This window comes from Lithobates pipiens, unplaced genomic scaffold, assembly GCF_037356315.1.
Source record: "Lithobates pipiens isolate NorthernLeopardFrog02 unplaced genomic scaffold, aLitPip1_a1.2 Scaffold_10, whole genome shotgun sequence".
Taxonomy (NCBI): Eukaryota; Metazoa; Chordata; class Amphibia; order Anura; family Ranidae; genus Lithobates; species Lithobates pipiens.
This window is the reverse complement of record NW_027507686.1, coordinates 222,809,759-222,832,556: the sequence shown is the minus strand read 5'-3', so window position 1 is coordinate 222,832,556 and position 22,798 is coordinate 222,809,759. Positions and strand designations below refer to the sequence as shown.

The window sequence follows — 22,798 nt, the reverse complement described above, 5'->3', positions numbered from 1 at the left end:
AGTGAGAGGCTCTTCACCCTGATTGGAGTTGCACTGTGTCGGAGTGACACACCACACCACCATTCGCCGCACAGTGCGCCCCCGTGGCTTATCCTGCCTGACATCATATGACGTACAGTCAGGATAACGGAACCACCACCCGGCCATCATTCTGCTATAGGCAGGGTGGGAAGTGGTTAAAGTATTTAAAAATAACAAACATGTCATACTCACCTGCTCTGTGCAGTGGTTTTATACAGAGCAGCCCAGATCCTCCTCTTCTCGGGTTCCCTTGCCAGGGCTTCTGACTCCTCCCTCCTGCCAAGTTCCCCCACAGCAAGCAGCTTGCTATGGGGACAGCCGAGCTGCTGCTCTGTGCATCCATTCAGACACGGAACACCACGCCCACTCTCTCCTCATTGGCTCACCGACTTTGACAGCAGTAGGAGCCAATGGCACCCGCTGCTATCTCAGCCAAAAAGGAGTGAGAGTCTCGGACAGCTAAGGCTCTTGTGCAACATCGCTGGATTGAGATAGGGCTTGGATAAGTATTGGGGACGGGCTGCCACACACAGAAGGTTTTTTTTTATCTTAATGCATATAATGCGTTCAAATAAAAAAACCTTCTACCTATAGACCTACTTTGCACCCGGAATTCAACTTTACACAGTGGGGTTGATTTACTAAAGCTGGAGGGTGCAAACTTTGGTGCAGCTGTGCATGGAAACCAATCAGCTTCCATGAATTTTTGTCAAAGCTTGGTTTGAACAAGCTGATTGGCTACCATGCACAGCTGCACCAGATTTTGCACTCTCTGGTTTTAGTAAATCAACCTCAGTGTGTGTTCAGATCTGTGCACCCACTCTTGCCTGCATGTTATTTTTGACATGTGGTGGTGTCCGTGCAGATGCTGTGTCCTCATCCACCTCTATAGGCCGCCTGCAGATGGCCCAGAGCAAATGCAGGTGCAATAACAGAGGGAGCCTGCATGCATGGAATTTGTTTAGTGTAATAAAAAATTATATCTGGCCTCCTCCTCCCCCTTATAGCCGGCCAATTGCGCTCCTTTTTTGTAAGATGTTATGGCTGGGTTCACACTAGTGAAAATTGGATGTGGGTTTCCTCCACATCCAATTTGCATGTCAGAAGATTGTGATCGACTCTTTATGGAGCCGGTTCACACATCTCCGGAGCGAATTGCACAGAAGTCCTGTGTAGTGATGGACTTACTTCCGACGGGACGTTTCGCGAACGCGGCCGATCGTTCGCGGCGGGCCCCATTGACTTCAATGGGAGGCGAACTTCGCAAACCTACAGGTCAAATTTGCAGCCACAAAAGAATTAATAGCTGTGCAAACATAGTCCCACCACATGGCTAATGACATAACACATGTATGAGGTGAATCTGGGATCGACAACTACAAGCATTCTTTTTTTATATGGGAAAATGTTGTGACAATTCAGGAATGTGGAGCGCATGAAGGCAATGGAGGAGAGGGAAGGTCTGGGAGCAGGGTAGGCAAAGAAGAGGGTGCAGGAGATGATCACTAGCAGCGTGACATACAGCAATAACATCTGCACCGTGATAGAGTGATCTGACAGCAGCACTGTGATAGAGAGCACTGACATCAGCAGCGTGACATACAGCAATGACACCTGCACCGTGATATACAGCACTGACAGCAGCACCTTAAGCAGCCCCAGGAGGAAGTCAGCATAGCACAGGGATGGTGGGAGCCCCTCATAATGAGCATAGCACAGGGATGGTGGGAGAACCTCAAAATATGCACAGCAGAGATACAGTCCCAGGAGGAAGTCAGCACAGCACAGGGATGGTGGGAGCCCCTCATAATTTGCACAACAGAGGTACAGCCCCAGGAGGATGTCAGCACAGCACAGGGATGGTGGGAGCCCCTCATAATAAGCAGCCCCAGTAGAAATATGACACCGCTCAACCTCTTCAAAGAGGAGGGTGCGGGCATATAGTACGGTGTGCTTTTTTTCCCTAATCGTCTTTCAGGACAGCCACTATGAGAGATAGACTCCTCCTCTTCCTCTGGAAACACTGCGCCAGCCCATAAATTCTTACTTCCCCTGCCGGACCTCAGTTATTAGTGTTTCCTCCGGCGGGGAGACACTGTGCAAGGAACCAGGCCGATCAGCTGGGGAGGCTGTGGCCGTTTTTTCGTTAAAAGAACCCGGTTGAAAGAAGCAGGGGCTTCGTTTGGAGAAAGCTGGGTTCAAACCGTTCGAAACCAACGTCCGCGTGTCGGACGGGTCGAACGGTTTACTTACCTCACCAGGTACTGCCACCCCTTCCGAGTCGAGCGCGGCTTCAGGTCGTGGGGGACTCCTATCGCGTCTACAGGGACGCAGCTGGCAAGCCATTCGGAAGATTTCCCTGTACATGGGTACAGTCCGCCCCTTTTTTTCTTTGAACCGAGCGGGCCGAACGACGGGCGACGTCGTATCCGGCGGAAACGAAGGCTTGACCTCGAAATACGATCGACTTCCGGTTCCGGGTCGTGGAGCTGATAGGAGGGCCGGGCACAAGCTGGAGATGAGTTCAGAACGTGCACAGGCAACGTGGAACTCTGTAGTAAGCAGCCACCTGCAGTCATGTCGGAAGCTGAGGCTCAAACGACAGACTCTATCTCCAGCATTCCTAAGGTAAGAGCGCCCTGGGGAGGGGTTCTCTCTATCTAGGATCCCCCCACCCCAATGTATGGTTCTATCATGGGTGGGGGGGGCAGACCCCCTGGGTGGCCAGGGGGGAGGGGAGGCTCAGATCCCTTCGTTTTAAAAAAAGGGTCTAGTGCACTCCCAAGGTTGTATCCAGAGCTTTTGATTGACTTTGTCTTTTTCTGTTTTTTTCTTTTTTCCTTTTTTTTTAGAAAGCTACGGAAAAAACTAGGTCTACGCATAGCTCTAAAAAGAAGTGTGCCTCCTGTAGGGACATTTTAGGGGAATCTTGGACCAAAGTATTGTGCAAAGGCTGTATTGACTCCCTCGTTGGGGAAAGGGAATCTGAACAGGAGTCAGGACTAGCAGCTTCAGTCAAGGAGCTCTCGTCCACCTTCTCTTCTTTTAGGTCCCTTTTTGAAAAATTTCAGCTTCCCACGGGTCCATCTCCCCAGGATACAACCCCACCTCTAGCACAGAGTTCTGCTCCAGTCCAACCTGCTAGTACAGGGGGGACAGAGGTTGCAGGCCCTTCAGGGACAGGTAGGGAACTTCCAGACAGTTCCTCTTCCGATTCCCAGGAGGGTTCCGAGGGGGAGGACCAGGACGGGTCCAGGAAAGCCTCCAGATATAAGTTATCCCTTGATGAGGTAGAGGACCTCTTAAAGGCAATTTATGCAACCCTCGGTATCCAGACGGATAAAAAGCCCCTAACCCTGCATGACCAAATGTATTCAGGTTTAGGGGAGCCAAAAAGAAGGGTGTTTCCAGTACACGAAGTTTTAATGGAAACAGTTAAAAAAGAGTGGCAGGATCCGGAGAGAAAACCCTTTTTATCTAGATCCCTCAAAAGAAGGTTCCCATTTTCAGAGGACCCGGCATGCCTTTGGAATAAAAGTCCCAAATTGGATGCCGCGTTCTCCCAGGTCTCCAGACACACAGATTTGGCGTTTGAAGACATGGGGGCCTTGGCAGATGTCATGGACAAAAGGATTGACTCCCTGCTTAAAAAGACGTGGGACTCGGCTATCGGCAATTTAAAGCCTGAAATGGCAGTTACAGTTGTGGCTCGCAATTTAGAGCACTGGCTCTCACAGATCCAACAACATATTGAGGCAGGCACAGATAAGGAAACCATTCTGTCATCCTTCCCTACTATGCTGCGAGGGATCACTTACATAGCTGATGCCTCTGCTGAGTCCGTCCGCATGTCGGGCAGAACGGCGGCTCTAGCCAATTCGGCCAGAAGGGCCCTCTGGTTAAAAACATGGCCAGGGGATAATGCCTCCAAGATAAAGCTATGTGGGATACCCCTGACGGGGGACCTCCTGTTTGGCCCAGGGCTAGAGACGGTTCTAGACCGGACAGCGGACAGGAAAAAGTCCTTTCCTCTCAAACGGAAAACCCCCGTACCAACAAAAAAGGGGTTTCGCCCGCAGGGGCGTGGTGAAACCTCTAAACCAGAGGGGAAAAAGAAAACCTGGCCCCAAAAAGGCAGGGGCAGAGGAGGGGCGATTTTTCGCCCTCCTATTCAGCCCCGTAAAACCCAGTGACTTTCCAGCTACAGTGGGAGGAAGACTGGGGGCCTTTCTTCCACAGTGGGAGACAATATCCCCCAATCAATTTATTTTAGGGGTAATAACAAGGGGGTACCTCTTGGAATTCCTAAAACCACCCCCTCAAAGGCTCCTTGTCACGCATCTTCCCAGGTGCATGGTAAAGGCCGAGGCCTTGCTAGAAGCTCTGAGGGAATTGGAGAATCAGGATGTTATTCTCAGGGTCCCAAAAGCAGAAGAGGGAAGGGGGTTTTATTCTCACATCTTCATAGTGAAAAAACCCTCAGGGAAGTTCAGGTTGATCCTGAACTTAAAGCCCCTGAACGCTTCTGTGACATACAAAAGGTTCCGCATGGAATCGATCTTTTCAGTAAAAGCGCTTCTCCCCCACAACTGCTTCATGGTATCTCTGGACTTAAGGGACGCGTATTTACACATCCCTATAGCGGAGGCCTCGCAGAGGTTTCTACGCCTTGCCATAGATCTGGGCGGAGAAACAATACACTTTCAGTTTCAGGCCCTGCCATTCGGGCTATCCTCTGCACCCCGCATTTTTACCAAAGTCCTGGCAGAAGCCATGGCCTTTCTTCGGCTCCAGGGGGTATGTATAATTGCCTACCTGGACGACCTGCTTCTGTTTGCAGCATCCCCAACACAGTTGGTCAAGGATCTGGATCTAACCAAAAGGGTCCTTACAGACCTGGGGTGGCTTCTGAACTTGGAAAAGTCCAGCCTGATCCCCTCACAACAGATCTCCTATCTAGGTTTCCTGTTGGACTCAACACTGTTGAGAGTTTTTCTGCCAAGAGAAAAGGTACGAAAACTGGACAGTGCGGTGGCCTCTCTTCAGAGCAACCAGCTGGTTTCCATAAGGGTTCTGATGTCAGTACTGGGTCTTCTTACATCCACCCTTCCAGCAGTGCAGTGGGCAGGGTTACACTTTCGTCCCCTACAGACCTTCATCCTAGGGGTGTGGGACCACAGTCAGGAGGCCCTAGACACCCTAGTACATATTCCCCACCAGGTAAAGAGATCCCTCTGGTGGTGGAGGAAAGTGACAAATCTGTCGCAAGGTCGTCTGTGGCTCATCCCGGTTTCTCGGGTAGTAACCACAGATGCAAGTGGAAAAGGTTGGGGGGCACATTTGGGTTCCCTTCTAGCCCAGGGCACTTGGGAGGACGGCGAGTTGACTCGATCGTCCAATTGGAAAGAACTAAGGGCAGTGGGACTAGCCCTCAGATTCTTCAAAGAAGAGCTCCGGGGTCACCACATTCAGGTGCGGTCGGACAACTCTTCCGTAGTGGCCTATGTGAACAAACAGGGTGGCACCAGAAGCGGAGCCCTGTTGTCTTTAGCGACAGAGATTCTGTCCTGGGCCGAAACCTACACCCTTTCGCTCTCAGCCGTTTTCCTGAGGGGAGAGGAAAACGTAGTAGCAGACTTTCTCAGCCGAAAGAGGCTGAGGGAGGGCGATTGGGTTCTCAACCAGGAGGTCTTCAATCTCATAGTAAAGAGATGGGGGTCTCCAGAGGTGGACCTGTTCGCGTCCAAAAACAATGCAAAAACCCACTGTTTTTTCTCCCTAAAAAGGGGAGAGGGAGCTCTAGGGGTGGACGCTTTGAGCCAGAATTGGCATTTCAGAACTTGCTATGCCTTCCCACCTCCAGTGTTGTTGCCAGCAGTTCTGAGAAAGTTTCAGATGGAAAGCACATCTCTGATTCTGGTGGCTCCACATTGGCCAAAGAGAGCATGGTTCTCAGTGCTAAAGCAATTGGCGGTAGAACCTCCCCTGCTCTTGCCCCCTCTGGAGGATCTCCTCTCTCAGGGGCCAGTCCTATGCCCACAGGTACGCCAGTGGAAGTTAGCGGCCTGGCTACTGAGGAGGGTTTATTAAAATCTAAGGGATTTTCACAGAGACTAGTTTCTACCCTCCTGGACAGTAGGAAAAAGGAAACTCGCCAGATCTATGAAAAGGTCTGGTTGCGTTTCAACAAATGGTGCGCAGAGAACTCTTTCCCAGTACGGAGCTCCTCCGCAGTGTTGGAATTTTTACAATGTGGGGCAGATAAGGGCTTATCCATTAGTACCCTTAGGGGTCAAGTATCAGCCCTCAGTGTTTATTTAGAGGATCATTTGGCTGCCAACCCATGGGTAGTCAGGTTCTTTAGAGCCCTGTCCAGACAGAGACCGGTCCAGGGTCTGTCCTTTCCCAGATGGGATTTATCTTTAGTTTTGCAGAGCTTAACTGGACCCCCCTTTGAGCCTTTAAAGGAGTGTCTTCTGAGAGAGCTTACTCTGAAGACAGTGTTTCTGGTAGCAGTGACAACTGCCAGGAGGGTCAGTGAGATGGAGGCCTTATCAGTCAGGGCTCCCTTTTGCGTTATTTTTCCGGATCGGATAGTTTTGAAGACCGATCCAGCCTTTCTGCCGAAAGTGGCATCCAGCTTTCATAGAAGCCAGGAAATTGTTTTGCCCTCTTTTTGTCCCAATCCCTCCGGTGAGAAGGAACTAAAATTCCATTATTTGGATGTTAGGAGATGTATCCTACACTATCTGGAACTGACCAAGTCATTTAGAAGGTCAGATTCCTTATTTGTTTTGTTTTCCGGGGGCCAGGAAAGGTTGTAAGGCGTCCCGGCGCACTATTGCTAGGTGGCTCAGAGTAGCCATCGAGCAGGCTTATTTAGTTGCAGGGAAAGAAATCCCAGTGGGTATTAAAGCACACTCCACTAGAGCTATGGCAGCCTCCCAGGCAGAAAGAGCGGGAGCAACGCCAGAGCAGATTTGCAGAGCAGCAACATGGTCCAGCTATTCCACTTTTGTAAAACACTACAGAGTGGATCTGGTGTCGGCAGGTGAGCAGACCTTTGGGCGAAAGGTCTTGCAAGCTGTAGTCCCACCCTAACTGGTAAGTGCTCGCTTATCCTCTCATAGTGGCTGTCCTGAAAGACGATTAGGGAAAATTAGAGTTACGCTTACCGGTAACGTCTTTTCCAGTAGTCTTTCAGGACAGCCCTAGTTCCCACCCGAAAATTGGGGGGAGTCTTACAAAAGACCAGAGCGCAGCAAGATAATGGTATTTGATAAATATGTTATTAATGTGTTCTTGTGTCTCCCCAGCTGGCCGGAGGTATTCTCGATATAAACTGAGGTCCGGCAGGGGAAGTAAGAATTTATGGGCTGGCGCAGTGTTTCCAGAGGAAGAGGAGGAGTCTATCTCTCATAGTGGCTGTCCTGAAAGACTACTGGAAAAGACGTTACCGGTAAGCGTAACTCTAATTTTTGGACAAGGAAGTGAGCCAAATAAAGAAAGAAGGTCTCTGTGCTCGATTAAAAAAATAGTTTATAGACATATACATGGTCTACTGGTCACATGTGTTGAATTCCTCCGAGATCCATGCCTCATTCATTTTTAGAAATGTGAGGTAGTTAACACTGTCGTGAGCTAGGCGAGTACGCTTATCGGTCACAATCCCCCCTGCTGCGCTGAACGTCCTTTCGGACAGGACACTGGATGAGGGGCAAGCCAACAGTTCCATTGCAAATCGGGCAAGCTCTGGCCAAAGGTCAAGCCTGCCCACCCAGTAGTCCAGGGGTTCATCATTTAGAGCGTCCACATCGGCCGTTAACCCGATGTAGTCGGACACCTGACGGTCTAGGCGTTCCCTGATGCTGGATCTGGATGACACCTGTCGATGGGCCGGCTGAAAGAATGACCTCATATCCGAAGTCACCAGCACATCTTCAAACCGGCCTCTTCTTGCAGGCGCTGTTGGATTGGTACCCGCAACTCCTTTTCTGGGAGTGGGAATTGCTCCCCTGCCAGCGCACGCAAAAGCAGAATGCAGCATTTCTCGAAGCAAGGCCTGGAAGTGCTGCATTCTGACAGCCCTCTGTGACGGCGGTAACATTTCTGCCATTTTGTGTTTGTACCGGGGGTCTAAGTACGTTGCCACCTATTAAAACACTGGAGCATGAAGGCCCCCATTTGCACTAAAGTGGGAGCGGTGTGGTGGCTTGGCTCCTGCTCATCATCCAGGATAATGTCGTCCTCTTCATTCTCCTCTCCCCATCCACGCACAACAGGGATCCCAGAAAGGTTTAAAGCATGCTCTTCTTGCTCCACCTCATCCGCCCCGGCACCATCCTCCTCTGACTCCTCTTCAGACTCCTGTTGTTGACTTGTCTCAGATAGAGTAGCCCCCCCTGGGAATTCATCCAGCATTGCGACTTCCTCATCTTCCCGCTCCTGCTCCTCCACAGCTTGATCAATGACACGACGCAATGCACGCTCCATAAAGAAGGCATAAGGTACCATGTCACTGATGGTGCCATGGCTGCGACTGACCAGTTTGGTGATCTCAAATGGGCACAGAAGTCTGCATGCGTCGCGCATGAGCAGCCACTGGCGCGGTGAAAAAAAACCCAGCTCCCCAGAACCGGTTCTTCCGCAGAGTTCATACAGGTAGACGTTAACTGCACGTTTCTGCTGGAGCAGCCTATCAAGCATATAGAAGGTTGCGTTCCATCGCGTCGGGCAATCGCAAATAAGACGTCTGACCGGCAGATTGTGTCGCCGCTGAATGTCAGCAAGGCGAGCCATGGCCGTGTAAGATCTTCTGAAATGGGCCGAGATTTTCCTTGCCTGCCGCAAGATGTCCTGGACCCCAGGGTATTTGACAACGAATCGCTGCACGACCAAGTTTAAGACGTGTGCCATGCATGGCACGTGCGTGATTTTGCCCTGTTTCAATGCGCTAAGCAGATTGGCACCGTTGTCACACACCACTTTACCAACTGTCAAATTGAGCAGTGTTAGCCACTGATCTGCCTGTGAACGCAAAGCTGAAAGGAGTGCCGGGCCAGTGTGGCTCTTGGCTTCCAGGCACAACAGACACAGCACGGCATGGCAACGTCTCACCTGGCATGTGGAATAGGTTCAGGGGAGCTTGGGCGGTGCAGCGGAAGAGACGCTAGCAGCAGAAAAGGAGGAGGCAGCTGAGGAGGAGAGGGAGGAGGATGGAGTAGGAGGAGGAGGAGAAGAAGAGTCAGGCCTGCATGCAATCCGTGGAGGTAAAACCAAATCTACACGGGTGCCACGGGTGCTTGGCGGCCGTCAGAAGGTTCACCCAGTGGGCAGTAAAAGTGATATACCTCCCCTGCCCGTGTTTGCTAGACCACGTGTCTGTGGTCAGATGTATCTTGGCACTGACACTATGTGCCAGAGATACATTAACTTGCCGCTGAACATGGCCATATAGCTCTGGGATGCCCTTCTCTGAGAAATATACTTCCTTCCTGGGACCTTCCATTGTGGTGTTCCAATGGCCACAAATTTGCGAAAGGCCTCCGAGTCCACGTGTTTATATGGCAGTAGTTGGCGGGCTATGAGTTCTGACAAGCCAGCCGTCAATCGTTGGGCAAGAGGGTTATCCGGCGTCATCATTTTTTACGCTCGAACATTAGGCCCACGGAAGCCTGCCTTTTTGCAGAAAAATGTGAGCTTGGCGTGATGGAAGGTGGAGGACAATTGTGAGGAGAGAGGAGAAGGAGAAGTAGAAGACGAGGCTGGACGGTGAGAGCCTGCAGTGTGGCTTTGTGTGTTCCGTTGCTCCCACTCGGCTCGGTGATGGCTGCCCATGTGCCTTCTTAAGGCGGTCGTCCCTAGGTGAGTGTTGGGCTTACCGCGACTAATGCGTTGACTGCAAAGATTGCAGAGGGCAACGCTATTGTCAGCAGCGGACACGTTAAAAAAAGCCCACACTGCGGAGCCATGTGCCGGTGTCCTGGGAGCGCCAGATGTGACCGTACATGGTCGATGACTCGCTCCTGATACATTTGCAGTCTGCTTTGTCCCTCCTGTGCAATGTAAGTTATTCCTGCTTCTCCTCCCTATCTGCTGGTCCATATCTCCCTCTGAACTCCCCTCCTCTTCCTCTCTTGTGGGCACCCACGTGACATCACTAGACACGTCATCATCAACGTCACCTTCCCCACCGCTATAAGTAGAGATCTCGGAGTAGGCAGCAACACCGGGGACCAACCTCCTCCTTGGGCTGATCTGGGTACTGTCGTCAGACTGCTGAGTAGCGGTTGTTGCTACCTCATCTTCCTGATCCAATACCATGAGTGGCTGCGCATCAGAAATGTCCTCTTGATATGGATCGGAAAATAATTCCTGTGACTCAAGCGGAAGGTATGTGGTGGTGGTGTTGTTGGTGGTAGTGTCTTTGGGGGTGCACATAGCAGAGAGTGAAGAAGAGGGTGCAGATCGAGAGGATGAGGAGGATGCAGAAGAGTAAGGCTGAGTGAGCCACTCAACCAAGTCTGGTGCGTCCTTTAAAGTAATTGAACGCACCTTCTGCAACTTCCCACTTTGGCTCAAGGCTGTTGCTCCTGCCCTACCCCTACCACCCCTGCGGAAGGGCCTGCCTCTTCCTCTGCCTGTCATTTTTTAAATGACCCTGTGACAAAACTCTTAGTCCCTATACCGATGAAGGACTGCTGCAGTATAGGGCAGCGGTCAGCAGTGGTGCACCTCAACCCTATCTATTGTGGACCGATACCGGTCCTTACAGAACAGCAGACTGTACCTCAGTCAACCCTATGTACTGTAGAACCCTTCACCAAGTTACCAGTCCTTATAAGGACCTTTGTGGACCAAGTGGGTTGTGTGTGATTGATTAGCAGACTGTACGTCAGTCCTTATACTGCTGAAGGACTGCTGCAGTATAGGGCATCGGTCAGCAGTGGTGCACCTCAACCCTATCTATTGTGGACCGATACCAGTCCTTACAGAACGGCAGACTGTACCTCACTCAACCCTATGTACTGTAGCACCCTACACAGACCAAGTTACCAGTCCTGATAAAGAGCTTTGTGGAACAAGTGAGTTGTGAATGATTAGCAGACTGCAGCAGTCAAGTATAATATTCTTTCTATATTTGGAAGAAAGAATATTATACGTGTACAAGCCTATTACCATACCACTGATACCAGTCCTGAAAAGAACCTTTGTGGAACTAATAGTAACAGCTACTGTTTAAACTGACCCTCACTGCCTGATGCACTGCTTCCTTTCTGTCCCTATACAAACTGGCAAAACAGAGGAGACTGGAACGATAACTGGTTACTCGAATAGCACTTTTGTGGACCTGATAGTAACAGCTAATGATGATGATGATGATGACTAATCTGGCTGTCCCTAAAATAGCATCACACAGCGCTCTGTCCCTTTATCTAAACTGACAAAAGACACTCAGGCTGCTGCAACAATCAGTAGCACAGCAAACCTATATACACCTAACACCTATACCAGTCCTGAAAAGAACTTTTGTGTACCAAATAGCTAGCGTTTTATCTGTCCCTACTCCACACAGCAACCTTTCCTATAGTGACAGAAGAAAGAATGTAAAATGGCCACTGGATTGGGTGTATTTATAGGTTAGGGGGAATGTCCAAGTGTCCATGTGCTGTAATGTCTCAATTGGCTGTCCTGTACCCCATGATGGATGTGTCATCATAGGTCAAAGTTCTTTTACACATTAAACACGAAAGTCCGCCGGGCGAACGACGCCAATAGTCTGCCGAACGAGCGGACCGCGAACGTCTGAAATTCGCTGTGAAACGACCGCCGGGCGAACCGTTCGACCATCACTAGTCCTGTGTGTCTTCTGGTCTGTTTCAGGTCTGAATTTAGCCAAAAATTCAGACTGAAATCGGACTTGAAATAGGGAACAGGAACCCACCAGACCCTGCTGTGACCCGCTCCATGCGGCAGTGTGAACCCAGCCTAAAATGCCACTAAATTCTTGTTTGAAAAAAATATATGTATTCAAATATGTATTCTTAACCCAAAAAGTACCTTTTACTGCTCCGACTCCAAATCTACATTTAAAAAAAAAAAATGATTATCTGATTTGTTGTTGCAGGGTAGCTACATTAGTTCTCCATGTCCCACTGTAAGCAAGAGCATAGAGCGTGGCTTCTCACTCCTGAGATGAAAGTGTATAGAGCAGTCCGAATGACCAAATTAAATACTATTAAAAATAAGGATATTGTTTAAAAAAAAAAATTTTCTTTAAATCCGGCCTCCTCTTTCCCCTTATAACCAGCCAATCCGCTCCTTTTTTGCAAGATGTTAAAGTGATTCTAAACTCTGGTTTAAAAAAACTTTCTATTCTTGTATGTATTCTTGACCCCCAGAAAGTACCTTTTTTCACTGCTCTCAGATTCCCCCCAAATCTTTTTTTTTTTTTTAACCGCTTAAGGACCGCTTCATGTACATATACGTCGTTACTTTGAAGAGGGATAACTCGGTAACGACAGCAGCTGCTGCCACAACCGAGATATCCCTCTTTACAGGAGGCGGTCCTGTGTGCGATAGTGGTGGTCTCTGCGTCGGATTCACCGAGAAATCACTGTTATCTGCGGTGGGAGAGGTGCTACCCCCACTCCCCCGCACCCTCCATCGCTTACTGGAGCCGTCGGTAGGGGCGGAGGCGATCGGATCCTTCTTGCTGCTGGGTATGGAGACGAGTGAGGCTAAGATGGCCCCCTCTCGTCTCTATACCATAGGAGGGCGGAAGCGACGTCAAAACGTCACTTCCGCCCATACCTCTTAAAGGTACATTTTGTTCAATATCATTTTTTCAAATGACATTTTTTTTTTTTTAAGTCCAGATATGAGCTATGAGGACTTTTTGACCCCAGATCTCATATTTAAGAGCACCTGTCATTCTTTTTTCTATTACAAGGGATGTTTATATTCCTTGTAATAGAAATAAAAGTGATCTATTTTTTTTTTTAAACCACTGTAAAAATAAAAAAACTCAAGTAAAATAAATAAGAAAAAATAATAATTTTTAAAACACCCAGTCCCGACGAGCTCGCGCGCAGAAGTGAATGCATACGTGAGTAGTGCCCGCATATGAAAACAGTAGTCAAACCACACATGTGAGGTATCGCCGCGATCGGTAGAGGGAGAATAATTCTAGCCATAGACCTCCTTTGTAACGCAAAACATGCAACCTGTAGAATTTTTTAAATGTCGCTTATGCAGATTTTTAAGGGTAAAAGTTTGACGCCATTCCACGAGCGGGCGCAATTTTGAAGCGTGACATGTTGGGTATCAATTTACTCGGCATAACATTATCTTTCACAATATAAAAAAAAAATTGGGCTAATTTTACTGTTGTCTTATTTTCTTATTCAAAAAAGTGATTTTTTTTAAAATTGCGCTTGTAAGACCGCTGCGCAAATACGGTGTGATAAAAAGTATTGCAATGACCGCCATTTTATTCTCTGGGGTGTTAGAAAAAAACAGTAATGTTTGGGGGTTCTAAGTAATTTTCTAGAAAAAAAAAACGTTTTAAACGTGTAAACACCAAGTATGAAAAAGAGGCCTGGTCCTTAAAGCGGGGTTCCACCCTAAAGTGGAACTTCCGCTCATCGGAACCCTCCCCCCTCCAGTGTCACATTTGGCACCTTTCGGGGGGGGGGGGGTACAGATACCTGTCTAAGACAGGTATTTGCACCCACTTCTGGGCATAGACTCCCACAGGAGTTTATGCTTCTTCCTGTCCCGGCTGCTGTCTGCTGGGACACACACGGGTCCCAGAGACAGCGCAGACCATTCCTATTACGCTGCGTGAATTGTGCATGTGCAGTAGGGAACTAGGAAGTGAAGCCGCAACGCTTCACTTTCTGATTCCCTGACCGAGAATGGCGGCGGTAGCCGCCGAGAGCCGAGCGATTGATTGCGTACAATCGCGTAGTGGCGACAAACTACATACATTTTTAAAAGCCTTTACAGAGGAGGTCTACTGCTAAAATTACTGCCCTCGATCTGACCTTTGTGGTGATACCTCACATGCATGGTGCAATTGCTGTTTACATATGACGCCAGACCGATGCTTGCGTTCACCTTTGCGCAAGAGCAGGGGGGGGCAGGGGTGCTTTTATTTTGCTTTTTTAATTTATTTTTCAACTGTTCCTTCCAGTTTTGTTTTTTTTAATCATTTTTATTGTTATCTTAGGGAATGTAAATATCCCATATGATAGCAATAGGTAGTGACAGGTACTCTTTTTTTAAAAAAAAATGCCCTCAAAGCATCTGACCACACCAAGTTCAGTGTGAAAATGCTTTCCCAATGGCAATGTTTATATCCGGGAGGGGAGACATTCCCTCCCACTGCTTGTAAAAGCAGTCTAGAGGCTAATTAGCCGCTAGGATTGCTTTTACATGAAAGCCATTCACTGGCTGAAAAGAATGATACCAAGATGATACCTAAACCTGCAGGCATCGTTCTGGTATAACCAAAGTCCAGCAACATACCAGTACGTTGCTGGTCCTTGTTGGACATATATTGTAATCTTTTTTTTTTTTTTTTTTTTCATGCAGCCTGTTGGCTGAACAAAAAAAAAGAGATTGATCGGTGGGTATGCCCACCATTAGAATACCTCCCTTCATCCACCCACTTCTAATGATGGGCATACATGCACCATTTATATATGCCGAAGCATGGGGGCATCCGCCCCAAAAGTTAGGAGCAAATCGCTCCTCCGCCCCTGCTGCCCCCATGCTTTGGCATATATGCTCTTTTTTTTGTTGTTTAACTGTGGTGGTGAAATCACCTCCTACAGCGTTGGAGTCACGGCTTTATGTATCTTGGGAGCAAACGCTGTTGCTGTCAAGATAAATAAATCCGCGCTGCAACTGAATAGCGTACCTGCTAAGCAAATGATGGTTAACAATAAAACAAAGTAACATTACAGTATAACAGTAAGACATATCATACCTGCAAAGCAAATACAAAAAAAAAAAAACATTTTTAACGCAATCTGTGCCTTAAATATATATATGCCGAAGCAATTTGGCATCCGCCCCAAAAAGTAGGAGCAAATCGCTCCTCCACCTCTGCTGCCCCCATGCTTCGGCATATATACTTCTTTTTTTTTTTTTTAACTGTGGTGGTGAAATCACCTCCTACAGCGCTGGAGTCACGGCTTTATGTATCGTGGGAGCAAACGCTGTTGCTGTCAAGATAAATAAATCCGCGCTGCAACTGAATGGAGCACCTGAAAACAAAAAAATGGTTAACCATAAAACAGTAAACAGTAAAGTATAAAAAAAATTGCATACCTGAAAAGCAAACAGGATGAAATATAATAACAATAAAACACCTTCTTGAACCTTCCTAACTTCCTGAAATGGGTTTTGGGCTGTGGGCTTTGGCAGTGGCGGCTGGTGAAGTTTTAGGATGAGGGGGCACCCCACCCCTTCAGATCTGGCCCCTCCCACTTCTCACAAGCCACACCCCATATCAAAATCAAATCAACATATACCAGGCTGCACATTATACACAGGGCTCTACTAAAGCAGATGAATCGTGCCTATCTTGTGTATAACCACATCAGACGCCTTTTCTGCAACCTGCAAATCGCACATATTTGCCTTCTGCAAGCTGTAAATCACACATATCTGCATTCTGCAACCTGTAAATCACACATATCTGCATTCTGTAAATCGCACATATGTGCATTTTACAGGTTGCAGAATGCAGTTATCTGCATTCTGCAACATGTAAATCGCACATCTGCATTCTGCAACATGTAACATTTAAATCACACATATCTGCATTCTGCAAATCGCATTCTGTAAATCGCACATACCTGCATTCAGTAAATCACACATCTGCATATTGTAAATTGCACATATCTGCAACCTGTAAATCGCACATATCTGCATTCTGCAACCTGTAAATTGCCCATATCTGCATTCTGAAACATGTAAATTGCACATATCTGCATTCTGTAAATCGCATTCTGTAAATCGCACATATCTGCATTCTGTAAATCACACATCTGCATTCTGTAAATTGCACGTATCTACAACCTGTAAATTGCACATATTTACAACCTGTAAATAGCACATATCTGCATTCTGTAAATCGCACATATCTGCATTCTGCAAATCGCACATATCTACAAAATGTAAATCACACATAGCTACAACATGCAAATCGCATATATCTACAACCTGTAAATAGCACATATCTCCATTCTGTAAATCACATTCTGTAAATTTTACATATCTACAAACTGTAAATTGCACATATCTAGCCTAGCCGCGTACGGGTCACGCCACAACCAATTACCACCTGCAGGCTTTCTAAGGGTGTAAATTTTTGATTTCACTCCTCACTACCTATCTCAGTTTCGAAGGCCATAAACTGCCAAGATGGCACAAAAGAATGGTCTGCAAAATGCTCACCATACCTCTCAGCAAATGGGTCATTGGGGTGTCTACTTTCCAAAATGGGGTCATTTGAGGGGGTTTTGAACTATCCTGGCATTTTATGCACAACATTTAGAAGCTTATGTCGCACATCACCCACTCTTCTAACCACTTGAAGACAAAGCCCTTTCTGACACTTTTATCTACATGAAAAAAAATTTTCGCAAGAAAATGACTTTGAATCCCCAAACATTATATATTTTTTAAAACAAAGGCCCTGCAGATTAAAATGGTGGGTGTTTCATATTTTATTTATTTTTTTCACACAGTATTTGCGAAGCGATTTTTCAAACGCATTTTTTTGGGGAATAAACACACTTTTTAAAATTTGAATGCGCTAAAACACACTAAATTGCCCAAATGTTTGATGTAATAAAAAAGATGATCTTTGGCTGAGTACATGGATACCAAACACAACCTGCTTTAAAATTGAGCACAAACGTGCAATGGCGTCAAACTACATACATTTTTAAAAGCCTTTAAAAGCCTTTACAGGGTACCACTTTAAATTTACAGGGGAGGTCTACTGCTAAAATTACTGCCCTTGATCTGACCTTCGCGGCGATGCCTCGCATGGTGCAATTGCTGTTTACATTTGACGCCAGACCGATGCTTGCATTTGCACGAGAGCAGGGGGGACAGAGGTGCTTTTTTTTTTTTAAATGGGTTTTATTAGACCCTAGATCTCTCCTCTGCCCTCAAAGCATCTGACAACACCAAGATCGGTGTGATAAAATGCTTTCCCAATTTCCTAATGGCGCTGTTTACATTCGGTGAAATCTAAGTCATGAAATGCTCGTAGCATCCGGTTTCTTAGACCATAGAGATGATTGGAGCCATTCTGGTCTCTGATGAGCTCTATAGTCAGCTGGCCGAATCACCAGCTGCATTCTCAGGCTCCCTGTTGGGACAGGAGACCCAGAGAAGAACATGGAAGATGGTGGGGGGGCATGGGGGCATTCCCTCCCACTGCTTGTAAAAGCAGTCTAGAGGCTATTTAGCCCTTAGGATTGCCTTTACATGAAAGCCGACCGCTGCCTGAAAAGGATGATACCTAAACCTGCAGGCATCATTCTGGTATAACCACTCAGTCCAGCAACATACCAGTACGTTGCTGGTCCTTGTTGGGCATATATTGTAATCTTTTTTTTTTTTCATGCAGCCTGTGGGCTGAACGAAAAAAAGAGATTGATCGGTGGGTATGCCCACCATTAGATACCTCCCTTCATCCACCCACTTCTAATGATGGGCATACGTGCACCATTTATATATGCCGAAGCATGGGGGCATCCGCCCCAAAAGTTAGGAGCAAATCGCTCCTCCGCCCCTGCTGCCCCATGCTTCGGCATATATGCTCTTTTTTTTCGTTGTTTAACTGGTGGTGAAATCACCTCCTACAGCGCTGGAGTCACGGCTTTATGTATCGTGGGAACAAACACTGTTGCTGTCAAGATAAATCCGCGCTTCAACTGAATGGCGTACCTGCTAAGCAAATGATGGTTAACATGCAAATTGCACATATCTACAAACTGTAAATTGCACATATCTAGCCTAGCCGCGTACGGGGCACGCAAAAATCAATCACCGCCTGCAGGCTTTCTAGGGGTGTAAATTTTTGATTTCACTCCTCACTACCTATCTCAGTTTCAAAGGCCATAAAATGCCAAGATGGCACAAAAAAATGGTCTGCAAAATGCTCACCATACCTCTCAGCAAATGGGTCATTGGGGTGTCTACTTTCCAAAATGGGGTCATTTGAGGGGGTTTTGAACTATCCTGGCATTTTATGCACAACATTTAGAAGCTTATGTCGCCCATCACCCACTCTTCTAACCACTTGAAGACAAAGCCCTTTCTGACACTTTTTGTTTACATGAAAAAAATTTTTTGCAAGAAAATGACTTTGAACCCCCAAACATTATATATTATTTAAAGCAAAGGCCCTGCAGATTAAAGTGGTGGGTGTTTCATTTATTTATTTTTTTCACACAGTATTTGCAAAGCGATTTTTCAAACGCATTTTTTGGGGAATAAACACACTTTTTAAAATTTGAATGCGCTAAAACACACTAAATTGCCCAAATGTTTGATGAAATAAAAAAGATGATCTTTGGCTGAGTACATGGATACGAAACACGACCTGCTTTAAAATTGAGCACAAACGTGCAATGGCGTCAAACTACATACATTTTTAAAAGCCTTTACAGGGTACCACTTTAAATTTACAGGGGAGGTCTACTGCTAAAATTACTGCCCTCGATCTGACCTTCGCAGCGATGCCTCGCATGGTGCAATTGCTGTTTACAGTTGATGCCAGACCGATGCTTGCATTTGCGCGAGAGCAGGGGGGGACAGGGGTGCTTTTTTTTTTTTTCTTCATTTTTTTTTAAATGGGTTCTATTAGACCCTAGATCTCTCCTCTGCCCTCAAAGCATCTGACAACACCAAGATCGGTGTGATAAAATGCTTTTTTACCAATTTCCTAATGGCACTGTTTACATCCGGCGAAATCTAAGTCATGAAATGCTCGTAGCTTCCGGTTTCTTAGACCATAGAGATGATTGGAGCCATTCTGGTCTCTGATGAGCTCTATAGTCTGCAGCCGGTGATTCAGCCAGCTTTCTCAGGCTCCCTGTTGGACAGGAGAGCCAGAGAAAAACATGGAAGATGGTGGGGGGCATTCCCTCCCACTGCTTCTAAAAGCAGTCTAGAGGCTAATTAGCCGCTAGGATTTCTTTTACATGAAAGCCGACCGCTGCCTGAAAAGGATGATACCTAAACCTGCAGGCATCATTCTGGTATAACCACTCAGTCCAGCAACATACCAGTACGTTGCTGGTCCTTGTTGGGCATATATTGTAATCTTTTTTTTTTTTTCCATGCAGCCTGTGGGCTGAATGAAAAAAAGAGATTGATCGGTGGGTATGCCCACCATTAGATACCTCCCTTCATCCACCCACTTCTAATGATGGGCATACGTGCACCATATATATATGCCGAAGCATGGGGGCATCCGCCCCAAAAGTTAGGAGCAAATTGTTCCTCCGCCCCTGCTGCCCCCATGCTTCGGCATATATACTCTTTTCATTTTATTTTTTTAACTGTGGTGGTGAAATCACCTCCTACAGGGCTGGAGTCACGGTTTTATGTATCGTGGGAGCAAACACTGTTGCTGTCAAGATAAATAAATCCGAGCTGCAACTGAATGGCGTGCCTGCTAAGCAAATGATGGTTAACATTCAAATCGCACATATCTACAACCTGTAAATAGGACATATCTACAACCTGTAAATTGCACATATCTACAACCTGTAAATCGCACATATCTACAACCTGTAAATAGGACATATCTACAACCTGTAAATAGGACATATCTACAACCTGTAAATAGGACATATCTGCATTCTGTAAATCACACATATCTGCATTCTGTAAATCACACATATCTGCATTCTGTAAATCACACATATCTGCATTCTGTAAATCACACATATCTGCATTCTGTAAATCACACATATCTGCATTCTGTAAATCACACATATCTGCATTCTGTAAATCACACATATCTGCATTCTGTAAATCACATATATCTACAGCATACAAATTGCACATATCTACAACCTGTAAATCACACATATCTACAACATGCAAGTTGCATATATCTACAACCTGTAAATTGCACATATCTACAACATGTAAATCGCACAAATCTACAACATGCAAATCGCACAAATCTACAACATGCAAATCGCACAAATCTACAACCCGTAAATTGCACATATCTACAACCCGTAAAATGCACATATCTACAACATGCAAATTGCACATATCTACAACCTGTAAATAGCACATATCTGCATTCTGTAAATCGCATTCTGTAAATCGCACATATCTACAACCTGTAAATTGCACATATCTACAACATGCAAATTGCACATATCTACAACCTGTAAATAGGACATGTCTGCATTCTGTAAATCACACATCTGCATTCTGTAAATCGCACATATCTACAACCTTAAAATCGCACATATCTACAACATGCAAATCGCACATAATGATGGGCATACGTGCACCATTTATATATGCCGAAGCATGGGGGCATCCGCCCCAAAAGTTAGGAGCAAATCGCTCCTCCGCCCCTGCTGCCCCCATGCTTTGGCATATATGCTCTTTTTTGTTGTTGTTTAACTGTAGTGGTGAAATCACCTCCTACAGCGCTGGAGTCATGGCTTTATGTATCGTGGGAGCAAACGCTGTTGCTGTCAAGATAAATAAATCCATGCTGCAACTGAATGGCGTACCTGCTAAGCAAATGATGGTTAACAATAAAACAAAGTAACATTACAGTATAACAGTAAGACATATCATACCTGCAAAGCAAATACAATAAAAAAAGAATTAAAAAAAAAACATTTTTAACGCAATCTGTGCCTTAAATATATGCCAAAGCAATTTGTAAATTGCAACCTGTAAATAGTACATATCTCCATTCTGTAAATTGCACATATCTACAAACTGTAAATTGCACATATCTACAAACTGTAAATTGCACATATCTAGCCTAGCCGCGTATGGGACACGCAAAAACCAATCACCGCCTGTAGGCTTTCTAAGGGTGTACATTTTTGATTTCACTCCTCACTACCTATCTCAGTTTCGAAGGCCATAAAATGCCAAGATGGCACAAAAAAATGGTCTGCAAAATGCTCACCATACCTCTCAGCAAATGGGTCATTGGGGTGTCTACTTTCCAAAATGGGGTTATTTGAGGGGGTTCTGAACTATCCTGGCATTTTATGCACAACATTTAGAAGCTTATGTCGCACATCACCCACTCTTCTAACCACTTGAAGACAAAGCCCTTTCTGACACTTTGTTTACATGAAAAAACTTTTTTTTGCAAGAAAATGACTTTGAACCCCCAAACATATATTTTTTAAAGAAAAGGCCCTGCAGATTAAAATGGTGGGTGTTTCATTTATTTATTTTTTTCACACAATATTTGCGAAGCGATTTTTCAAACGCTTTTTTTGGGGAATAAACACACTTTTTAAAATTTGAATGCGCTAAAACACACTAAATTGGCCAAATGTTTGATGAAATAAAAAAGATGATCTTTGGCTGAGTACATGGATACGAAACACGACCTGCTTTAAAATTGAGCACAAACGTGCAATGGCGTCAAACTACATACATTTTTAAAAGCCTTGAAAAGCCTTTACAGCAGGGGTCTCAAACTGGCGGCCCTCCAGCTGTTGCAAAACTACAAATCCCATCATGCCTCTGCCTGGGGGAATCACGCTTGTAACTGTCAGCCTTGCAATGCCTCATGGGACTTGTAGTTTTGCAACAGCTGGAGGGCCGCCAGTTTGAGACCCCTGCTTTACAGGGTACCACTTTAAATTTACAGGGGAGGTCTACTGCTAAAATTAATGCCCTCGATCTGACCTTTGCGGCAATGCCTCACATGGTGCAATTGCTGTTTACATTTGACGCCAGACCGATGCTTGCATTTGTGCGGGAACGGAGGGGGGGGCAGGGGTGCTTTTTTTTTATTTTAAATTTTTTTTTAAATGGGTTCTATTAGACCCTAGATCTCTCCTCTGCCCTCAAAGCATCTGACAACACCAAGATCGGTGTGATAAAATGTGTTTTTACCAATTTCCTAATGGCGCTGTTTACATCCGGCGAAATCTAAAGCCGCGTACACACGGGCGGACTGTCTGGCCAACTAAGTCCGTCAGACAATCCGACAGACAGTCCGTCCTACTTTTGAATGAACGGACTTGACCACACACGATGAACAGACAGTCCGCTGAAAGCTTGCGCGATGACGTGTACAGCACGTACGACGGGACTAGAAATACGACGTCCAATACACTGCAATGCAACCTTCGGCCGTGTAAATCCTTTCTGAGCATGCCCCATACTTAGTCCGTCCAACTTGCCTACTCACGAGCGGACTGTCCGCTGAAACCAAAGTTGGACGGACAATATTACGGAAATTCCGAAAGACTTAGTCCGCCAGACTGTCCGCTGAAAAAGTCCGCTGAAGCCCACACACGAGCGGACTGTCCGCTGAAACACGTTTCAGCGGACTAAGTTGGGCGGACAGTCCGCCCGTGTGTACGCGGCCTAAGTCATGAAATGCTTGTAGCTTCCGATTTCTTAGACCATAGAGATGATTGGAGCCATTCTGGTCTCTGATGAGCTCTATAGTCAGCTGGCCGAATCACCGGCTGCATTCTCAGGCTCCCTGTTGGGACAGGAGAGCCAGAGA

General features: G+C 46.4%; 1 pseudogene across 1 annotated transcript in view; it reads left to right on the top strand.

The window, feature by feature from the left end:
• The window catches only part of LOC143926351 (cryptochrome-2-like), a 77,124-nt pseudogene extending 64,157 nt beyond the window's left edge, over positions 1–12,967 (top strand). The window contains exon 12 of the transcript XR_013262091.1: positions 12,149–12,967. The product of XR_013262091.1 is annotated as a cryptochrome-2-like (transcript). The remainder of the gene's footprint in view (positions 1–12,148) is intronic.
• The last annotated feature ends 9,831 nt before the right edge of the window (positions 12,968–22,798 follow it).